Source organism: Haemorhous mexicanus, chromosome 6, assembly GCF_027477595.1.
Source record: "Haemorhous mexicanus isolate bHaeMex1 chromosome 6, bHaeMex1.pri, whole genome shotgun sequence".
NCBI lineage: Eukaryota > Metazoa > Chordata > Aves > Passeriformes > Fringillidae > Haemorhous > Haemorhous mexicanus.
In genome coordinates this window covers 31,838,225-31,843,931 of record NC_082346.1, presented here as the reverse complement: position 1 = coordinate 31,843,931, position 5,707 = coordinate 31,838,225, and the positions used below count along the sequence as shown (strand labels likewise).

At 48.8% G+C, this 5,707-nt stretch overlaps 1 long non-coding RNA gene across 4 annotated transcripts; it reads left to right on the top strand.

Annotated features, from left to right (window-relative positions):
- The first annotated feature begins 942 nt into the window (after positions 1 to 942).
- LOC132329060 (uncharacterized) lies at positions 943 to 5,194 on the top strand. 4 transcript variants are annotated; one of them, XR_009486944.1, is made up of 2 exons: positions 943 to 1,061; positions 2,190 to 5,194. It is a non-coding gene; the product is annotated as an uncharacterized LOC132329060 (long non-coding RNA). The 4 variants fall into 4 exon arrangements; XR_009486942.1 differs by having other exon boundaries at positions 952 to 1,061; positions 2,187 to 5,194; XR_009486943.1 differs by lacking the exon at positions 943 to 1,061 and adding an exon at positions 1,068 to 1,657.
- The last annotated feature ends 513 nt before the right edge of the window (positions 5,195 to 5,707 follow it).

Here is a 5,707-nt window from a genome sequence, read left to right as displayed (position 1 = left end):
CTTCTCAAACTTGTCCTCAGCACCGGAGCTGCTTTTGGAGCCCTCTCCTTCCCTGTGTCAAATGCATGCAGATGCTAAACTGGTCACAAAATGCAGAGGGATAAGATTCTGCATTAGACCTGTGCCCGCATTTAGCAGAGGAATTAAGAACCACTTTCATGCCCAAGAGCTGAAAGAGGTCAGAGTGGCCAGAAGGCAGGGAAGAAGAAGAGGGCAGCGAATGAAATGATAAAGGCAGGAAATTTAAAGGATTACTTTTTCCAATTGCCTGTGTGTATAAAACTGTGGGCTCATTGGCACATGATGCTGTAGAGGTCAAAAGTATAAACCGGGTCAAAAAAGCAATTCGACAAATTTATGGAGGAAAAGTCCCTGGAGGTTTACTAAAGGCAAAGGCAGACCTCTGCAACATGTTGCTGGACAATGCACAGCAAAAGTATCACTCTCTCATCCCCATTTCCCCCCATAAGCATCGGCTGCTCTCGGAGGTAGGAGGAAAGCCACAGCAGACCTTTGGTCTGCTCCACTTTGGCACAGGGATGTTCAAATCAGCACTATCTTGTCCCTGAGCCACTGAGCACGGGTTCACACGCTGGCCTCTGCTAAAGGCTGGGGAACAGTCTCATGGGGTGGCTGCACTCTTTGCCCAGTTTAACTCCCCGCCAGGGTAAGAAGAGGTTGCTTTGAGCACTGAGTGTAAACTGAATCCGACTGCCAGCTTTGCCACAAATACATTTGATGATGGTGCAGCTCCTGTGGCAAAAGAACAAGGTTGCTATCTTAAGACACCTGCACTTCCCCTCACCTGGAGCCATTTGGCAGTCGGAAGCCTGCAGATCTGCTTGCGTCAGAGTTACTGAGCAAGAACTTGAGTATGAAAAAGCCTGAATTGTTGAAAACAAGGTGGGGGTGGGGTGTTTTGGTTTATTCCCCCTCCTACCACTCAGTTCCCAAAGTTTCAAGGTAGGAAAAGGAAGTGCTTTCGTCACAAGCAACGTTTTCTCCTGTGAGTTTCAGATGAGTTGGGCATTTCACTCCACTGCTCCCATGGGAATCCTCAGGTAAACAGACGCGTCTTGTCTGTAGCGGTGCGCCGATTTACAGAGGCTGGGAACAGAGGAAGGACAAACCTCCTGATTTTATTTTTGCTGGGGGTGTAAAATGAACCAAGGCTTTCTGCAGTCACTATTCTATACATATCTTTTGGGTCTGATGCTATTTTTGTTGGCTGTGACCCTGGAGGTGTAGGTGTGGAAGTGCCTTTCTGCTGCTCTCTGCATGCGGCTGTAGATGTTTCCTCTGTTCCAGGCGCCTCCTCAGACTCTGTGGCCTTTCAGGGGGAGTAGGCGGATGTCAGCGTGGCCTTTCCCCACCTGTCTGTAACTTTTTAATACTTCTTTTTATTTTGGCCTTGCGCTTCTTCCATGGAACATCTCTGGGTAGCCACTGGGAGGTGTAAATGGCTTGAGATGGAAACCACAGCTTGTAGGTGCGCCCTCTGCCAGGCTTTTCTGGCACCCGAGGAAGTCAGGTCTCTGCCTGCTCCCAAGCAAAAGGGATATTACCAGCTGCTCAGTGCGAAAACAAATTCACAGAGATACAGGAAAGTGTGTTAAGGTGGTGGGAAGCAACGGGAGTGAGATTCCTGGCAGCTCGGGTATGTAAACATTCATAAAATAGAGAGTGTGTGCATGTGTGTACTTTGTGGTGGCAGGAAACCCAAGAAGCTAGCTCCATTATTTTTGCTGGAGTTGGTAGCAGCCGTACCAGACAAATATTATAAGCCCTTAATCCTCCTGACTTTACACCTGTGAATGACCTAAAGACCATCCAAGGTGATCTAAATTACAGCACATCTTTACTAATTAGTAATGGGGTTTGGGATCCGATTTAGTTGTTCGTAAAAAGGGCTTTCTGTTTTTCAGTAGCTCAGATCTTGGACTACCTCTGGGGGAAGTGAGGGGAAGGCAGGAGGTGGAGGTAATGTGTGGCCTCTTCTGAAGTGTCACATGGATGTGACTAGCCTGCCACAAATTTAGCACCGGTGGCACTGACAAGACACTGCAGTGGAAAAAGCAGAGATATCCTTTTAAGCAGACGCAGGGTAAGGAAATTGGCTGAAGTTAATGGATCTAAGTTATAATTTCCAGTGGAAATACTAATGTAATTAATGTATTTCCACACAGCAGGACAGCAAGCCCCTGCAAGTGTTTAGCTGTTTGTCGTGACTGCTCAGGAGGCTGGCCTAGCCACATGCTGGGGTCTGTCCAGCTGCATCCAGACAGGCACAGCCTGTGCTGAGGGTGGGAGCAGGGCTGAGACACACCAGTGTGGCAATCGGCTTGAGGGGCTGCAGGAGAAGACCATCACCAGGACCGGCTGCTGCATGGTTGTGGAAAGTGAAGGTGCCCGACCAGGAACATGTCTCCCTGCTTGTGACCTGGGTGTGGGGCTGTTACTTTACCCCAGCTCCATGGCAGTGCAGTGCCCAGCTGGGCTCTGCACATTGTGTGTGGACATGGGGACAAGCAGGAAAGCCCAGCAGCCTCCTCACACAGCACCACAGATCTCCCTGCTGCCCACTTGGCTGCTGCACCCACCACCTCCTGCAGAGAAATCTCCCTCTTCTTAGGGGCGTGCCTGTTCTCAGTGAAGTTGCAAACCCTCTAGGGCAAGGCGCAAGACTCGTCTGTCTCCTCCCTGAACATGCCGCAAGTGTGTGAAGCTAGAGAAGGGATTTCCATCCTGCCAGCGTGGTAATGGGAGCTGAGGAAGTGCCCAGCCTGGCTGCAGCAAGGCGAGGTATGGAGCAAGATGTGTTTGTCATCAGTGGTGGAGCAGAGCCACGAAGCTGCTGTTGGGAAGACTGGTGGTCTACCCTGCTGCAGGTCCCCAGAGCGGTACCCCATCCCTGTGGAGAGTCCACATCCATGGGACAGCCTGTGCAGCCAGGTGCCAGCATCCTCTTTCCTCCAGGTCTCAGCTGGGCACTTGGTGGTCCTGAGGTCCCCAGCATCCCTGCTGGGTCCAACCTCAGGAGCGGGTTATTGTGTGCAGCAAGGGCACAGCTTCAAATAGGTGCCCTTAACCTGGCCTAATCTGCACAGGACTCTGTGCCTGCCAGGGCAGAGGGAAGTCAAATATATCTCACCTCAATAAATTGTTGTTCAGCTTAAGGGAAGTGCCAGAAGATTTAAAGAGGCTGTTGGCAGATTCCAGAAAAAAAGAAACAAGTGACATCTGCTGCACATCAAAACAGCAATTACCTTTGTGTCAGTAAGATGGTTAATGCATGTAACAAGTGGTTGGGGACATGGAAAGGCATAGATCTCAGAAACCAGGACAAAATCGTTTTTTTCAAATCCTGCATCCACGGTCCCAAGCTGATACACAAGCAAGATGATAATGCAGCACGGTGGTTTTTGTTGGCCTCTGCCTGTTTCCAGCCACAGCAGCCCTGGCTGCTGATTATTCAGCAGACATTAACCAGTGGAATGTTTCCTGATTTTTTTTCTCAAAAAAAGAGTGCTGGGACAAAATGCTTTCATCTTTTTATTTTCTTTTTTGAGAAAGTCTAAGACAACTCCGGAGCCTCTTGGATCATGACATTTATGTGACATGCAGTGCTGGTGTCAGAAGGTGCTGCTTGCTGTGCTGGTGGCCGCTTACCTCCAACAGGCTCAGCTGTAACCCTCTGAAAAATACCATTTTGTCCTTTCACAGTGGAGCTTGTCATAACCTTATTTCCAAACACGTGGGTTGCACTCCACACATCTTAGAGCTCCGTGAGATATTTGCGTTAGGGAGGCAGCTTGCTTTCCCACCTATCCCATTCCATCAAAACACACTTTTAGCACCAGGCAGGAAGCCAAGGTCAAGTCTCCTTTTCTTTTTTTTTTCTTCCTCCTGCCTGCTCTGAATACATTATAATACAGACTTCGGCTCCATTATTATATCTTTTCCCACAAGACCATTGCCTCATTCAGACCTCAGCAGAGAACATGTTTTCATCTCTGCCAGCTGGGCATGGCTGGAGAGCCCTGTGCCTGTCGGAGCTCCAAGGAGGAGGACACGGAGGTGAGGCTTTGCAGATTCCCGTGCACAGAGCACAGAGGAGCTTGGTTAGCTCCAAATCTGGTCGGGCATTTCCAGGGAGCCTCTCCCACTGCCTCCCTTGTCAGGCCAGTAATGAAGAATGTCAATGACAATGGGATTCCTCTCCTCTGTTTTTAAGTGCCTAAAAGTTAGGTGTCTAAACCTAATTAGTTGGACAGGCTTCCTGCATAGCCAATGGAGACAAATAGGCACCTCTAGTGTATGATTCATTTCACATATCTTGAAGTTTATCTTGAGAAGGGCTGACTCACCCGACAGCCAAGCACCCGCTTCTCTTCTGTGACTGTAAAGGCAGATCAGCAACTTGCTGAGGATTTGACAGCTACATTTTGGGTGTCCCAAGCTGGGCAAGGTGAGTCCTGCTCCCAGCTGTGGCAGTGGCTGTGGAAAGCATCATCACTTGGCTGCTCTGGCTTGCCCCCCTCCCACCCTGTTTCCCACAGGAGGTCCATTTGCAGCCCTGCCCAAGCAGGGCTGGGTTTTAGTCTGTCCAAATCACATTATCAGCCCTTATCACACTATCAGACCAAGTTAAATATTTATAAAGCACCTGGGGGCAGGGTCCACATCTTTCTTCAGTTTGTATATTCCCTCGAGGAGCAAAGCCCCTGTGCTGGTTTGCAGCCCTTTGCAGGCTGGTGCAATACAGCACCACGAGTCCGTGTGCCAATCTGCATGTCTTGACAAAATGCAGCTGGGAATGCAGAAAGACCTCATGGACATTGGGAAATAGGCAGGGGTGAATCATAAGAGTCAGGAGAAGCAACTAATGTGTGGGAAAAAGGCAAATGTGCTACCTCGGCACAAACATACAATAAGGAAGTATGTAATAATAATTATTGTTATTGTAATACGGCCTGGGTGAGCATTTGGGAAAAAGATATCTAATAACTGACAAGCGACGTGGCTCGGTTTGTTTTGATCTGAAATTCAAACAATGGTTGTGTTTATAAGGCAATAATACGCAGGGTACTGGCACCACACCAACTATGCACTCCCCAAGTCGGGTTTATATAGGTCATGCCAAACAAATAATAGTGTTCTTCAATATAATTACTGATTCATTACTGAAAGAGAATGTAATTGAGTCTGTTTGGATTTCAGGGAGGCGTTAGATATGGTAAATTCATACATTTGAACTCAGATTGGGAAAGCTTTGTGTGCTCACCTAGTTCTGCTCATCTAGGAGTCAAAGATAAAATTCCCACTGCTGCCTGCCCTCGGGATTCAGCAGTTGCTCATGCTCCTGCTGCCCTTTTCAGACTCTTTCAGTGCCCTTTGAAGCACTTCACAGGTGAACTGGGAAACTAAAGTAATGTTAGAGCAAGAACCAGATCCGAATATGCTGGACATGGCTCTTACCTCAGGCACTTGCACCTACCCCTTGATCCTGGGGACATGCTGGCCCCTCCACTTCTGAACCTCCTGGTCCATGGCCCATTTCTGGATGTGTCTCCTGACACACATCATCTCAGTTACTGCAGGGGAAAGCAGCAAAAGGCAGAGGATGGAATGGGCTGGCAGTTCCCTGGACGAAGACACCCCAGCTTAACTGGCACATTTGGCCACAGGAGCGTTAAACTGTGTTGTT